A 17,660-nucleotide genomic window follows, 5' to 3' on the forward strand; every position below is an offset into this window, starting at 1 on the left:
TTATACTGGAAGATGGCTGACACTTCTGCTTCTTCAAGCCCCAGATGATTGCCTTTAAACCTTTTAATTAAAATGAAATATGTCATGTGGATGAAAGACAGAAAGAAAACAAGGGCAGCTCTGGCTTGCTAAAACTTGGAGAAGACTTTCTAAATAGGATGTGTTGATATGAAAACTGTAGATATATAGTACTGTAGATATGAGTAGATATGAAAAGTTAAAAGGGTAAATAAGAGAAAATGGTGCTCTGACTGACAGCCTAGAAACTAAGGAAAAATTGAGACATTCACTTTGTTCACAGTCACTTTTATCCAAGCTAAGCCTTGTGGCAAAGATTTCCACATCTTTACCTGTTTAAGAAGCCACATATTCTTATGTTCTGATTATATTCTTAGATATTCAGAAGTACAGAATAGAAATCACAGAATCACAGAATCAACTAGGTTGGAAAGGACCTTGAAGATCATCTAGTCCAACCATTAACCTAGCACTGCCAGTTCCCATCTACACCATATCTCTCAGCGCTATATCGACCCTACTCTTAAACACCTCCAGGGATGGGGATTCCACCACCTCCCTGGGCAATCCATTCCACTGCCTAATAACCCGTTCTGTAAAGAAATACTTCCTGACATCTAGTCTAAACCTTCCCTGGCGCAACTTGAGGCCATTCCCTCTTGTCCTATCACTTGTTACTTGGTTAAAGAGGCTCATCCCCAGCTCCCTGCAACCTCCTTTCAGGTAGTTGTAGAGGGCGATGAGGTCTCCCCTCAGCCTCCTCTTCTCCAGACTAAACAACCCCAGTTCCCTCAGCCGCTCCTCATACGACATGTGCTCAAGACCCTTCATCAGCTTCGTTGCCCTTCTCTGGACACGCTCGAGTAATTCAATGTCCTTTTTGTAGTGAGGGGCCCCAAACTGAACACAGTCATCGAGGTGCGGCCTCACCAGTGCCGAGTACAGGGGTAAGATCACTTCCCTGTCTCTGCTGGCCACACTATTTCTGATGCAAGCCAGGATGCCATTGGCCTTCTTGGCCACCTGGGCACACTGCTGGCTCATGTTCAGCTGGCTGTCAATCAAAAATCTAGAGGGTTAGAACTGCTGAAAATGTCTGATAATTAAGAAAGAAGGAGAACATTGTGGCTGTCATAGAGGGAATCTTGTACAGGATATCAAACTAAAATCCAGATGGGTCAGACTCCTTGAGAGAAACTGGTGAAGTTCTACAGAAAACTGGTCTGATTAAAAAACCCAAACTTTCATTTCCTAGGGGACTTCTGGAAAAAGAATTCAGTTCATCCAATCCTTGGAATGCAGTGGAAAGTTGTTTTTTTTCGGTAGGGAAACTTAAAATAACAAATAGTTAGAGGCTTTACCAGACCTATTTCTAATAGAAAAGGAATAATGATTGAAGAATGGAAAGATTAAAAGAGTCAGTGAAATGACAGGTTTCACAACCCTTAGACTATAAAGAAAGAACAATAAAAAGAGATAAAACAACAGAGTGCAAGACAGTGGACTTCAATACATGCAGAGAATTGACAGATTAGGGTTTATGGGAGGCCAATCTACACAAAAAGTGTTAAAGAGAACTGGCAGCTCCTTAAAAGAGGTATATTAACGAGGATAATCAGGACTGGGCAATATCTCTTCCCTTTCTGCACTGAGGTTTCCCAGTACTACAGTTGAGACCTCATAAACATTGAGTCAATGAGAATGTTTACCACTTTTCTTTTTTCACATGCAACACAGCTGTTGATGCCCCACAGAAATACACTTGACCTTTCTGCACCAGTGTAACTTTATTGGCTCATGCCACATTTGCAGGGTAAAGTATTGTGCACAGTTCAACCTTCATTTCACTGGCAGGTCATCCCAGTATTTCATCAGTATGTGCTTGATTCCAACACTTATTAATAAAAATGCCACACACAGAAGCAAATAAAGTACCCTTTCAGTTTGCTGTAACCTCCCACTAAAATACTCTACAGGTGTTTTTCACCAATCACTTGTTCAAATATGATTTTATCTAGAACATTTTTCCCTGGCTGGTTTATAGGAATATAAAGGGAGACAGTGTCAAACCCTTAAAAATTCAAGTTTAAAAGTTATCTGCAATGCAAATTATCTAGACTATCTGCACCTCCTTCGCCTTCCTCCCACATTAGAATGGTTTGATTTGACTTGTTTTGAAAACTCTGTGCTGGCTGGTTCTTACCACTTTATTATTATTAATGCTTATGTAATAGCGATGAGTTAAGAGTCTCATTCCAACAGCCCAAGTGAGGCTGAGCCACCTGAACTTCTCTGTGAGATCCTTCTCTCTTTTTAAAGACGGATCAGATGTTTGCCTCTCTTCAGTTCTCACTGCCACCCATCCCTCGTGCTACCAAAGATACCAACAAATGATGTGGTGACTAGACAGCTACTCCCGTAAATACTGCAGAGTGATTTCAGCTGAGCTGCTGAGTTGTTTATACCAGTCTTCCTTAAATATTCCTTAAATGCTTTTTCTCTGATTCTTCACTGTCTTTGTTGAATCCCATTCTGACTTTGGGTCATAAGTCACCTTTGTAATGAGGCCTTACAGAGAAGGCAAACACTGCTGTAGCCTTCTGTGTGTCACTAGCCTTTTGTCAGGATTTTCTTCCCTGTCTGGTAGTGAACTTCTCTTTTCCTTGTTGTTTTTTTTTCTCTTGCTTCAAAAGTATTTGTACAGATTTTTCTTTCCCTCACTAGAAATAACTTACTTTGTATATTTTTCTGGTTTTTTGTTCATTCTTAGTCATCCAGTCTTATTTTTACATTTTGTACAGTTTTTTAATACTGTTATTCTCAAACCTTTTAAGGACTCTTCATTCAGCCATAACCATCTCTCACTCCACTTTGCTTCCTACCTGTTCTTAGCATTAGGGGAGTTTACTTCTCAGTATGTGATACAATCTAACAGATCACCTGCCTTCTTTGAATTGGACTATTTTCCCCAAAGATCCAACCTCCTTGCCTACAAAGTGAACAAATTCCTTTCTAGCCTTACTCTACTGGTCCTTTTCACCCATTCCTTAGGGTAGTGAATGTTATTCTTCACAGTAATTTTCTCCCAGATTACCATTTACTTTTGGATCCTCAGTCAGTTCCTCCTAATTAGCTGGAAAGAAAGCTGAAATAGTCATTCTTCTAGTTGACTTCTCTAGCTCCTGGGGGAAAAAAAAAAAAAAAAAAAAAAAGGAAAACAAAAAGGTTTTGGTACATTTCAAAACTTGATGAGTGATTTTACTGTTATAAAATTTTCATAAAGAAAGCTGAAGTTCTCCATCACCATCAGATATGGTCTTTTTGACACCTCTGTTGTTCAAAAACTCTCTAATTAAGCTGACTAGAATATACCATCTCACACATTGTGCCAAAAGGGCTTTTATTCTCCCATGGGTCTTGCTTTTCATACATGCTGTACAGATCTGACTCTCTATATTCTTACTTACAAGAATACATGATCTGTTTTCTCAGTCATGGTCGGGTTCCTGGCTTTTTTGTGCAACAGTTCTCTCTGCTAGCCAAAAAGTGGTAGTTGACTCACTGTATTTACCAGAGCCCAGGGAACTGCTGATATAATAAGGCTTTGTGTGACTTTGTGAGGAAACAGGCTAAACCTCCTAGTGGCTAGGGTACCAAACTGGGAAAGGAGAAGTCTGGGGTCTTACCCGGGCTGAGAAAAACTTGTGCATATTTTACATTAAAGAGCTATTGGAAGAAAAAAACCCAATGCTAGCTATCTTTGTAGCAATAATCAGAGCCCAGGGTTTATAGTCCAGGTTAGCATCCCCTGCCAGGGCATCTCAGCAGTTCTGGGCTTGGTTTAACTACTCTCTTATCTTCTCCTGAGAAACCTGGGTCATTCCTGGAACTGCAAAGGGACCTGATGTTCCCAAGTGCTGCCACAAATCTCGCCACTTATCTTAGGCAGAATTTTAGCCCCTAACCATAAGATACTTGCATTTTTCATTGGAGCTAGTCCAGCATCCACATTACATCAAGCTTTGTCAAAGCTCTTAGTTGTTTCAGACATTGTTCAGAGCTTGTATGAGTGCTTGTGATAGAGAGAAAGGGGAAAAAAAAGGAGATGTTTTCCTTTTTTGGTGTTGTTGTTACTGATCTCTCAGGCTTTTCCACTTGGAGCAGATGCCACATATTCATCCGGGATGAAACAATTCTCTTAATTTCACACCCAACATCTGCTCTTTCTTGACTGAAGACCTGCTCAGTGACTAGACAACAATTTTCTTGCTGTATAAGACAGAAGATAAGATAAGGCTGTCCTTTACTTACATTACAGGGAAGCTTTTCCCCTCTGCTTCTTCCAACTATTATAGCTGCAACAGATTGGACTCTTCTGTGTTAAAAAGCAAAACATTCTCCTTTTTCCAAGCCAAAGGGTATGGAAGTGACACCCATATTATTCATATTTTCAACAGTTACATTATTCTAGATATTGCCCTAGAAGATTAAAAAAACAGAATGCTGGTTTAAAGATGAAATCAGGAAGCAATTTTCAGAGTCCTGTAAGGTTATGCTTTGAATTTTAATTCCTACAAAAAGAAAATGAATCAGATGATCTGAGACATTTTAGCCTAAAGATCTATGACTGGAAGGGAACACAATTTAGAAGAATGAAGGTAAAACATTTCTGAATAGTTATGATTCAGCCACAGTAAGGAAATGCAGTTAATTTGAGAGTATTTATGATTCTTCAAATGACATTAATAAATCTGGCTGGAGGTTTTTATTTTTTGGCAGTAACAGTAACAGTTGTAAGTAATTCACGTTTATAGTACAGCAATGTGTTTTAGAGAAATGGGAAAGAGACTGTAAATTGCTGTGAGTGAATGTTGGTGCATGTGGATTAGGAAGCATGAATTGGCCAGTTTCAGCTATATAGCAAGTTTCCAAGCCATCCCTTTAAACGATTGTTCCTAAACTCCTTGCTTTAGATGGCATGTACAGCTGCACAACATCAGAAAAGCCTTGGAGCTGTCAGTGTTGTACAATGCTGTTCATTCACCTCCCAGACTCCTGCACCCCCAGCTTTCAACACGGTCATGCAAAGGAAGGGATCTTAAGGACAAAAAAAAGTTAGGTAGAGAATTAATGACGAACACCTAAAGTCAAGCGGGTGAGAACTGTTGTTTCAGCATAGAAAAAAAAAAATAAAATTATTGCAATGCAGAAGCTGGTGAGAAGAAATACAGCAGGTTGCCTGCAATCATGGTTACAATACCAGCTCCATGTAAGCAGGGAGGGATCAGATACCTATGGAGCAAATAGCAAGTTGTTCAAACACGAGTTATAGGCAATGGAAGAGAGGAATGGCTGTGAATAAGCCAGCTGGTTCCTTTAAGAGCCTGTTGAGTGGAGCAGCACTGCCGTTTGACCTGCTTCACAGAGCTGGAGCAGGGGTTTCAGTAACTGCAGGGTCCTTGCTGAGTGCTGTCCCACTCACCTCTGGTTGGATCAGGAAGCGGCATTACTACTGCTTGTTGTTGGGCTGTGGTTTCTTGACATGTGTATATACAGACTGAGACTGAGTCAGAGGTAGTGGAGAATTACCTCCTCCAACATCCACAGTGAGTTGCTGAGCTCTGAACTGACTCCTAGTATTCAGTCCCTGCTGACAGCACTATCTGCAAGGCCAGGCAACACCTGGGCTTGTTCTCACTTTCTCCATCAACATCTCCCTGCTTCTTTGAGCACCATGGGATTGCAGTCTTCCACTGCTGGGCAGCCACACAGCAATAGCTAGCAGTGCCAAGACACTAACAGGCAGATGGGGATGCTCTCCATTTGACCTACCTCTATCCAAGCTAAGTGCTTCCAAAAGCATGTGGCTGTTTTCAGCCCCTAACTGGAGTTTCATTTCAACACATCTTGAACAGGTCTGATCCTCAAGGGCTACTTTTCTTGAAAAGTGAAGGGCAACTTGACTTTTCTTGCAACTACTTTTCCTGGAAGTGGTGTGATCAGTGAACAAGGCCTTCAAAATCACTAGGTATTTTTGGAAATCTTTAGTGAGGACTTGTGAATTCTTAAGCACATTTTACCTTCCCAGTGATGGAAGCATTGTCTTGTCCATCTCTCTGTCATCATGTTAGTGCTGTTTAGCTCAATTATATTCAGTATAAACACAAATGACAGCCTTCAGCTATGTTAAAACAAACTGTCATACAGAAAGTTCTCTTTGCTCTTTGCCAAATTTTGAAACTACTTACAACAGCGTATTTTCTGATTCACTCGAGATGCTGTGGAGTTATACCCTTGGTGAGACTTAATTTTCATAAACATCTCCAAGAATAGTAAATTATTCATTATCAAGACCTTTTCATTAATGACTGACATATTATCAGTTCCTCTCTCTGCTCTGATGAGAGAAAAATAGGAGTCTGTTACACCAGGAATGAGAAAAGAATAGCTGTTTGTCATCTAAATTCCATTTAATTCTATAAATACTAAGCATCATTCATAACCTATGATTAGAAACTTCAGCTCAAGATTCAAGACTATGTGTTCAGTTCTAGTGATTTACAGTTTCCCTCCCATTTTTAGCCATGATAACAACTGTTAGTTTTACCTAAATGATCTGTATTAAACCAAAACAAACTAGAACAAAACATGACCTTTTTCTCTCTATAAACTATTGTAAATCAAGAATAATCTGCTAAAAGCACTAGACGTGCCTTCATCTGAATTAGTCCACATGTATACCACCTTCCTGAAAATGGATAATCAGGGTGGAAGTGTGTAATGTTCTCCAGCACAGGACATGGTGTTCATGAGTAAGAGATCAATTTGTCAGGTGAGCTGAAGAAGCTGAGAACGGAAACCCAAAAAACCTCATTGCTTCAAAATTATATATTCTTGCTTTTCCTCTTTTAAACAAAAAATCCCCCAATCAATCATGAACAAACTTAGAGGGTGTCTTAATTTTAAAGCTTTTTTTATACGCTTAAAGGCAAGCTGAATTTTAAAAATGCATGCTGTTTCAAAACGAAAAATCAAACCGTTTCCATCAAAATATATAGAAACAAATGGTTTTTTAAAAGAAATATGTTTTATTTTAGTCAGAATTCTCTGCCCATTTTAAATAGCATTCCTATTTATTTTCTGTGATTCTAAAACTGCATTTTTCAGCAAATATGCTATTATTGACAAAAATCAAACAACCTTCTCCATTTCTGTTCCCCTGCTTCAGATGGAAGGAGGCTTTGTTGACATCATCTTAACAACATAGATGTAAATTCCATATTTCTGTCAAAATTAATGATCTTGTCCTACATTTTGGTGCCCCCCCTGGATTATGGGCATTTTCTAATGAGCTGATCTGATTCATACCAGGATGATGATCAACAGCTTGGGGCATAACATCATCAGAAATCCCTTGGGAGTTTGCAAATTGTCAGACAGATGAAGAAGGCTGCTTGTAGGTTGTGTTTATGACTCCTGCATTATTTTTAGGAACTGTCACTGAAAACCCCTCAAAGTCATTATGTCTCTTCCATGTTTGTCTTCACACAGAAATGTAAGTAATTACTGCTTTACAAACGTGTATCTGCTATGCAATCTCATATTAAAAAGTCTCCTGTGCATTTTCAATACTCATCTCTCTGAACCCTAGTTATTCTTTCCTTCAGCAAAAGTTGTTTTTCCCCTTAAGGGAATATCCACTGTGTGGGGAAAAAAAAATAGAAGAAGAAAATAAAATAAAATTAGTTTTCTGAATATTATGGGCCCATTACATTAAAAAAAAAGATTGCATAAACCAGACAGGTGTTTGGAAGTACTGATAAACTTTGGAGTCCCTAAGAATGGCAAGAAAGAATAACTGTCCAAGTGTTACTCTACACATTACATTTCTCTGAATATTCTTTCCATGTTATTATCAATTAAAAAAACCACCAAAACCCAAAACTGAAACCCCCAAAATAACAAAGTAGGAATCTTGGATCCAGATTGGTCCAGAAGTTTTAGAGCATTCACTTCATTTGATGATTTAAATGTGAATGAGACCCTTGAGCACTTTTGCTGAGCAAGGCTTTTTCATTAAAGGTCAAAAGAGTTTGAGCTTCTAAGGACAGGACATTCAAATACACCAAAAAATGGAAAATAGGAACCCAGCTTGATTTTCAGAAGTGGGAACTTGTGAGGTACTTCTGATCTCATAGGATGGAATAAGGTAAAGACCTCTGGCAGTCTGATCCTCGCTGTAAACATCTTTTTCTAAAATGAGATGTATCTTTCCGCCATACTTACATGATTAAAAAGTAATTAAAAAATTAAAAATCATTCTCCTAAATAAAAGCAGTTTGAAAGTCTTTTGACACAAGCAGTCTTCATCCCGTGGTTAGCAGGCCTCCTAATGGCAATTTCAGTGGATTCTGGAGAACACAGGAAAAATATTTCAAAGCACATAGTTTAATTAGTGCCCTCACTAGGATCTCCAAGAACACCTACTGATTGGGTCTTGTCTTTGAATCAGATCTCAAATAGGTGCTTATATCAGCCAACAGAAGAAAATAATTTCAGCATAAGAAATGGAAGTTTAATATTCTACTTTCAGTGACAAGAAAATACCACAGTAAACATACTGAGCTGATGTTCTTTATGTGCATAGAAAAAGAGGAGATTTGATGCATCCAGTCAGTACTAATTTGAGAAATGACATTATCTATTGATAAGCCTTAATGTGTCATCCTGGTACCATTCATTGACTTGCATTTGCCACTCTGCAGACGTAAGTCAATGAATATGCACTGGTGATGGACATCACCACAGTTGGACTGTATCTAAACTACATGTTGATGCTCTGGATTTTCTGAGGTCATATTTTGTTATTTTCTTTCTTTTTCTTTGGTGGTGGTTTTTTTTTAATTGTTTGTTTGGGGTTTTTTTGTTTATTTCTTTTCCTGAAACATTAGTGATGTTTTTTCTAGTTTATTATTGTTTGTTTGCCAGGGATAGCTCTTTGAAAACAAACAGCCACAGTAAGGACTTATATCCTCCTGGAAAGTATTTCAAAGTATTTGGCAGTTCTCAAAGAAGACTGGCAATAATTCAGTTCTGAAAGATTTATAATACTTAAATCCAGTTTAGTCAAGGAGACTTCAAAATATATGTTCATTAGTACTGTGGCAAGAGCACAGCTTACTAAATGAAGGAAATGCAGGGGTTAAAAAAATCTGTTAAATGTTGGTGAAACATTCAAATTTTAATAGGAGCATCAAATTTTGAATATTTCTGGCAGGCCAGCTTCGTACTTCCGAAGTTTAAACAATGACTGCAATAAAATTTTCATTATTTTATAGACTGACAGATCTCTGCAGATAATTTCTGCTGATTAAGTCTATTTTCTCTGACACTTGTACCAGAAATCCTTTATGTACTCAAGAGGCTTCCAAAATGTTATTTCTGGCTTGAAATTGAGATTAAAAATGTCACTCAACAGCAGCAACAACAGAAGTTATTGCATAGTCTGGATGGTACAGATGATTGCTAACAGAATAAAGTATACAAACTTTCACAGTAAGATCACTGCATTATATGTGGTGGAAATGAAAAACAACGCTTCTATTGTTCCATAGCTATTATTTTGGAATGCCTTGTCTGTTTATGAAGTGGAAAATTGCCAAGTAGAAATACCAGTAACATCAAGTAGATGTCTTTTAAAGTTTTATTCCACACATTTTTCCAGAACTTATCAGATTCAAAAGTACCCTCTTACACAGAAGAGAAGCATAATTGTCTTCATTACAGAAAATACTACTCTTTACTAAACAACAAGAGAGTAGGTATGATCATTGTTCACTCAACTGGCAACTTCATGACTGAACAGCATAAATGTCACCTTCTTAGCCCTTCCATCAGGAAGAACAAGATGGTCCATGATCTTTTTGTCTGCCCTTGTTTTTCCCAGTGATAACAGTGGTTAGAAAGAGCGGCACATTTCTAAGGTTGATTGGACAAGATTTATTGCCACTACAATGTAATAGATCCAACATATAAACAGCAAGCCTGAAGTGAAAACTCTGCAGGACTGTCTTGGCTCACCAAGCTCAGTGTATAGAAAAAGAGGAGAAATAAAAGAGGCAGATTCAAGCCCATATTGCTCAAAAGGTTTATTTCAATATTTCAGTACTCGCTCTAGGCCTTACTCAAAAAATATTTTAGAAGACATCAGACAATTAATATTTTTGCCCATTTTATTGACTTTTAACTAGTTTGTACAGCTGCTGAAAAAAAATTCTTCAAAAGTGACCCAAAGTGTGTTTTAGACATGATTATGTTCTCTGATGCTTGAACACACAATATACTTGTGTTTTCAGATGCTGAGGTGCAGCTTTGTTATTCCTCCCTTGCTAACACTTTGTGCCTGAAGTGCAGAAAGCTCCTCACTGGACACCAGTATTAACATCCCATGTGCAAGGAAGATGAGCCTCTGGGGCCAGAGAAGTGCTTTCCCACAGCGACAATGGACCATTTTGCTCCACAGTGGGATTCAACTCACCAAATGTTTTGGGCCTTTGAATCCCTCCCTGCCTAAGCATCTGGCGTAAAATTGTAAAATATCTGAGACATGGACAGAGCTGGCAGCTATGATGCCAAATGCATAGGAGACCAATGCCTTTCTGGGGAAGTGGTAGAAAACCACATGGAATAACACAGAGCTTCTACAATGCAAACAGCATCTAATATTTTACTACCTAAGTTACTCTGGTTGTCTATTAAACTCTTGTCTGTTGTCTGTTAAACTGTTAAACTGTCTGAACTACTCATCCAGAACTCCTTCCTTTCACTCATGGCTTATCCATTTACACTTATACATTTAGGTCTATTAACTTTAGCACAGCTAAAGGTCCAGGGGACTCTAGCACCCCAGATTTTATCAATGGGACTTGTTAATGCTCAAGATCTTTGAATGCTGTGCTAGTCTGCCACTTGTTTGGGGACATTTTTTTTCTTCTCAGTAAACACTATGGAGAGGATCACTGAGTTCTGTCCAGAATAGTTTAGCTTAATTTCTTAAGTCTTCCATACATCTTAGATGTTATTTTTGTCCCACCAGAGGTAAGCAGCACTATGTCCTCCTGTGTGGAAGTGCTATGGGGATATTTTTCTATCTCACTGGTTGAAGAAGGATTATATTCCTCACTCTCATTATCTCAGTCATTGTGGTTTCTTTGCACTTTGACTTTGCTTTTAATGTGTAAACTTTCCATATCTCTAATCTTTTAATTCTTCATTATCTTCTGGTTCTAGCTGCTTGTGATTAACATCAAAAGAAGAAAAGATGATAGAAAAATGGCTAAGCGAGTATAACACACTTTTAAATCTCATAGCAAAGTGCTGGTTCCCATTTCTCTGGTAATGAATAAAATAAAATAATGAAAGATTATTTTTTTATTTCTGCATATTTAACCTTTAAAATTCCAAATGCTTTGTAAAGGAGACAGAATAATAACTCCTAAACTACCAGAAACAGATAGTTTCACATATTTAACATACTCTTGCATCATATGAGGTTTTTGTCTGATCGGATACACTCCCTGAAACCTACCTACACCCTAAAATCAACATCACTCAGGTTGTAAACAGCATGGATTAACAACATCAATTGAAGATGAACTGGAAAATATCTTTATTGGTGTCAGCTACATTCTTAAATACTGTGAATGAAACCACTCCTGCCTTACAGTAGCAAGAAAAGAAGACCAGATTTACAAAGGTCTCAGAAAGAAACTTTGTGTTGTGTGCAGAAGGCCCAAGAGAGTTGTGTTTCCATAGTAACCACAAATGTTTTTTCTGGCTTTTAAGCCATTCCTCCCTTGCCTCATGAGTCTGTTTGTCATATCCACCCACGTATGCCCAGGTACTAGGATACACTAACCCAAGATCTAGAGCTAACAGATATGTCAATCAGATGAACTGACATTATTCTCATCTTGTTCATGACAAATTTTCAAGCTCCCAATGGCCTTGCAGCCTGGCAGTCACAGAGCCTGAGCCTTGAAGGATGCTTACAATAGAAGCAATGGACATCAGCAAAAGTAAGAGCCTGCAAAGGCAGCCACAGAAGTTGGATGATCCACTGAAGTGACTGAGAGCTTTTCCCTTCATGGGCAAGAGATGTGAAAATCAACCCCTCTCAGACGAAAAAAAAATAAATAAAATAAAATCACCGACACCATGGAAAACTTGGAAAATAAGGTTTCATATTGTGCATTCAAGAAAGACAGGGTTTTGTCCTTTGGAATATTGTTAATTTATGTACTTGCTTTAAAAAGCACATAGCCTATAAAGGTGTTAATTCAATATAACACATTCTGGCTCATAAGATTTATTTAAGTGAAAATGTCGTGCTGGTTCCGTTTAAAATAAGAGTTAATTATAACTGCTATTTTTTTTAATCTAACAAATTTTATCTCAACTACAGGCCACTGTAAAGTATGCTGTTAGATTTCTGTATTTCTGAGTGTCAAGGCCCATTAGGGCCTATGAGTATGCACACACTTACCTTCTTATTATCCCACAGAGAAAAGATGTGTGCGGTAAAGCTAAAGAGAGAACCCAACCACCACCTACGAATGCTCTGGCCCAACAGGAAGGGCAAGACTATGATAATGGAAAAAATCCCACTGGGACACTCCTGATCATACCAGACCCACCAGAAACCAAAAAAAAAAGTAACATTTTTTCCCCCTGAATAGTTTATACTGTCTAGATAGAAGAGATAGGGAGATGATGAAGACTGACAACCAATAGCTCAGACTTTGGACATTCAACAAGGAATCCTACCATTCAGGAATAGGCCCCTTTCATTCCTCACATAGTTAATGAAGACAAGATGGCAATTCAGCCTTCATAAAATGTAGATCTGAGTGTGCCTATCTTAAACTGAAAATATATAAGAAGTTTTTTTGTTTCCTTGTTGTGGGTGGCATGGACTTTTTGATAAGTCATAGGAGAGAAAGGACTTTGCATTTGGCAAATTAGTCATGCATTCTATTTTGCTTTAATTTTGTCTCCTGTATCAAGGATGCAAAAGTAAACTGAAAGTATTTCCTCGCTGCAAATTTAATGTCATGGTCAGTGGAAAAGAGAAATGAACCCAAATATTCTTCTTGTACAAGAGAATTTATATTTAGCATTGCAAACCAGCTGGAAAAGGAGAAACATATACACTTCCCTTATTTTTTGCTTGCTATTATTAGATCCATCAAAGAAAGGATAATTATTTTTTAATGACAAGGAGAAAATGTTATAACTGTGATTTCAGGAGAAAATTTTGTGAAAGAAGAGTGGAAGAAAAAATACAATAAACCAAAGACAAAAAAAATCCCAAAACACCCACAAACCCACCACAGTTCCTCATCAGGAGACCAAGAAGCCTCCTACCTTTTGTCCTGTACATGTCTGATCCAGGTCCCACTTTTCTACAATGGAAAAAGTAGACAAGGCCTTTTTCTGTACAAAATGAAAATAAAAGTCTTTGCAGGATCTGTGCATGATTGATTGAATTCATCACCACTCTAAAGTTGTATGCTACCTGTCTGAATTCTGATCCAGAACACTCACCCTGAATTAACTTGTGCAGGTGAATATCTTCAGACCATAGGTCTGGGTGAGACATCAAGGACCTTGAGACCCATCCACACAGCTACAAGTTGCCATGCAATAGCCAGTAACTTTCAAGAGGTCCACATGAACTTTTCCCAACCTCTGCCTACCCTAAAGCACAGATTATTTCTCCACTCCCACAACAAACCTGAGACCCTTAGCCTACTACACTCTGTGCCCCAGGGAAAGAACAGGATAATCAGCAATATTGCAGGTCTTTGCCGCTGCATGATAGCTGTAAATGGCAGAGAATCTCAGTAAGTGGATCATGCCCCAAGCACAGAGGAAGGCAAAAAACCCTAAGGTCCTTGTCTTTCTGGTTAGAGGAAAGTTTTATCCAACCTCCAGCTGAGAGGTCTATTTAACCAGGAACATGTGAATAAGACACCGCTAACGGGGCATTGAAAAGCTTCTGGCTGTCACTGATGCACCAAAATACTCTACCCAGGGGACCTTTTCCAGCTGTAGCTAATCTCTCTGATATTTCAGAAGAGAACCAATTTTCTCTGTCTCCCAAAGGCAAAGTTAGACATCAAGCAAGAAAATATTTCTTTCCACTGCCTACAGGCAACAGTAGACCCAGGAAGAATGCACGGAACTAATTAAATACTGTTATGAACAGAGCATAACAAACTCACAATGATCTGTCTCCTTTCATCCCTTTTTTGGGAAGTCAAACAAATTATCTTATACTGATATCACACAGTTTAATTTCAAGCTCCTATCTCATCCTTTTCTTATCCTACAATCTCCCCTTGAACAAACCAAACTCCAAGTTTCCATGATTTAATCTCTTCCACTGAAATAATTCAGGTTCCTCATCTCCATGACTATCTCCATGACCCTTACAGAACTTCCCTTGCTGTTAGAGCCCTTCTAATTTTCAGTTTAGAAAGATTTATTCTGAGATTATAGTTCTTTGACCTTGTACTACCTATTTATAAACCCCAAATGTAAGCATCTCCCTCTCAGACCTCATTTTTCCAGGTTGCCCAAACTGTTCTCTTTTAATCCATTTAAAAATAAATTCCTCATTTCCCTAACTATTCATCCCTGTTCATTTTGTTAACCTTTTTTTATTATAGGTGAGAAAAACACAGCTTTAAAAATGACAGATAAGCTTTAGGCAACCTTAACTACTGGAATTAATTTAGCCCTGGATGAGAGGTGAGACACATGAAGCCAGAATAAATGAAAGAGTTGATGGGTCCATGTAGATTTAAACTTTAGGATATTATGGTATGTGCTATCTGTGAACTCCTAGAAAAGAATGATTTCAGCAAGACTTGTCTGAAGATTTTTCTGCTAAGAAACACGTTATAGGGAGACAGAAATATTGATGAATTCTAACAGTAAATTCTAGTGACATCCCACAGGGCTATGTAGTTGTGCCAGGTGTCAGCCAGCCTTCAGACACCCTCTCACTTGGTCCCTGTGGATTATGATGTAAGAGCTGAAGCTGCTGACATTTATCACCTTCAGTTACTTTTGCCATTAAGCCGCTTCTACTTTTGTTAGTCCCTAAAAAGAAGAGGGAATTAGCTACAATTGTTGTAGCTGACCATGTGCATCTTTACATTTGCAGCTTTTGAACATATCCTGCAGTATAAGTAAGTGTCCAGTAGTGTTCGCTGTTTTCAGACAGCCTAGATGAAAAAAAGGGTTTAAAGCTGATGCTTTGCCTCCTTGTTGGAACAGATTGCAGAGATAGCTGCTATCAGCTAAACGGGTAAATTATTACAATTTAATATGAACTAGATGGGAGGAAAGTTTGGCATTACAAATGCAAATTACCCATTTCAACAGGAACATATGGAGAGAGAGTGTCAGGTCTCCTATTAACTCAGAAAACATAAGTTTATTTGCCAGAGAAATCCATCACTGAGGCCAAAAATGCATCATGCTACAGTGTACCTGTAATTCTGTGCTGGGCAAGGTAACATGTTCAGGAACACACACTCACTATTTACTGGCTTCAAGAGGGGCAGAACAGGAGTTCTCCACAAGCACTTTTTTGCTATGTGTTTTGAAATTGTCTTCATTCTGTTTACATTGCCCCCACAAATTGTGACAGTTTCTAGTGACACCAAAAAACATTTAAAGAAGGTTTCTCAAACATTTGTGTTTCACCAGATTAACTTTCTACTCCCTATCCCATTCAGAGGCCAGTGCTGGCAAAAATACTTTTAGAAAAGTGGTGAACAGGTTTGCTGTTTTGGTCAAACCAACAAAAGAAAGCCATAAGAAAGCGCTAGTACTTCCTACTTTCAGATTCTCATGCTTGCCTTCAGACCACTAATGACCACATTTACAAAGACAGTGAGGATGGTGCATGGTGGTGGGGAAGGCATTTTAAGGAAAAAATGCCCAGACCTCTACTTTTGCCCTTGCATTGTTGAGGACAATGCAGCTGACTAAAGTACTTCTAAAAGTTTCCAATTCACACTCTGATCTCCCTGTCTTTATAATGACATTAGTGCGAATGGCAGCAATATGATGTACCTTTGCTGCACAGGAAGCTAGTCTCACCCATCTTTGCTTGAGAAAGTTAAAGTTTGTCCTAAAGAAACCCATTGAAATAGCAAGAGCTTTGCACAGTTGTTTCACACAGTTTTTACCAAATTGTTCCTTCTCCCACAGGCTATTGTTCTGCTCCACCTGTGCGGAATAGAAAGTGCTGCTCTACCCATTAGTGAAGAAAAGGCCATGGAGTAGGTAACACCTCCCCCTGGATGTCTGAAGGCTGACAGCAAAGAAAGCCAGTATTCCATTGTTTCTGAAAATGCCACAAACTCAGAGGGTTACCATTCACTTTGGAAGAAACAGAATGAATAACTGAAATGTAAGAAACAGAATGAATAACTGAAATATAAGAAACAGGGGAGATTTCCCCAACACAAACTGTGGGGGAATACTCTGTGCATCAAAAATTAGATGAAATAAGGGTGACTGTCCACTTGCAGTGAAGTACCAATAATAGGTAGCATTCCCAAATCATCCATCACAAATTCATTGCAAATTGCTGAGTGGAACTATTACACAGGCAAGAGTTAAATGCCGCAGAAAAGTGTATCTGTGATCTGCTATAATTTCTATCTAGGGAAAGCTTTTTCAGTGCAAAAATCTGAATGGTGCAGGTGGTAGTCGGGGGCTGCTTCCTGTTGTCAAGAATTAAATTTCAATTACGAAAGCTCACAGTGAATTTTCTTATATGAAATCAGATGAAGAAAGAAACATGGCATTTGATGATAGACTAAAAGCTACTACTCCAAATAGCTCAATGGGTTTGCCTGAGTAAAAACAATGTGTAAAAAAAATACTCTCCATACTTGGCCCCACATTTACACCCTCACTTTTATCATATGCTTCCTGTGCATTTCACTGGGAGGGTTTTTTTGGTCTACTTAGTCATCAATCCTACTTTAACTGTTTAACATTATGGTGGATGTCTACCCAGCAGCTACTCTAAAACACAACAAATCAACCAGCAGTTTGTAATTTGTGTGCATTAAAACAAGTCAGAGCTGTAGGGAATGTTCAATATGGGATGCAATGGAGGAGTAACCAGTGATAAATGTGTGATACAAAGCAGTCTAGCTTTAGTGGGAGAGAAGGAGAGAAACAAAAAAGACTCCTACCACAGTGGACCAGAGCCATAATCCATGGTGCTAGATAATCTTTTGACCAGTCCATCTCATCTGAATGTAGATAATTTTCTTAGAGGGAGAAAGTCTTTTATGATTAGATAGGTACGCTGACATAAACAGTCCTATTCCTCAGTTGTGTGGCTAATCAAGTTAATTACTGCTTTCCATTTGTGCCCAGTTGAGAGTGACAGCAATGATTTCAGACCAAGAGCTGATGCTGAGCCTCTCCTATTCAGGCTACCTGACCAGTGTAGTCTTTAGAGGAACGACAGTCTTTACAAACAACACGAAAGACATTGTAGGTGTCAGTCCGTTTCACGGTTTATATCTCTGTGATTGACAGTACAC

General features: G+C 38.5%; 1 long non-coding RNA gene across 1 annotated transcript in view; it reads right to left on the reverse strand.

Annotated features, from left to right (window-relative positions):
* Positions 1-3,015: 3,015 nt before the first annotated feature.
* The window catches only part of LOC141932667 (uncharacterized), a 29,687-nt gene continuing 15,042 nt past the window's right edge, over positions 3,016-17,660 (reverse strand). The window contains exon 3 of the long non-coding RNA XR_012625875.1: positions 3,016-3,200. This is a non-coding gene — a long non-coding RNA (uncharacterized LOC141932667). The remainder of the gene's footprint in view (positions 3,201-17,660) is intronic.

Source organism: Strix aluco, chromosome 1, assembly GCF_031877795.1.
Source record: "Strix aluco isolate bStrAlu1 chromosome 1, bStrAlu1.hap1, whole genome shotgun sequence".
Taxonomy (NCBI): domain Eukaryota; kingdom Metazoa; phylum Chordata; class Aves; order Strigiformes; family Strigidae; genus Strix; species Strix aluco.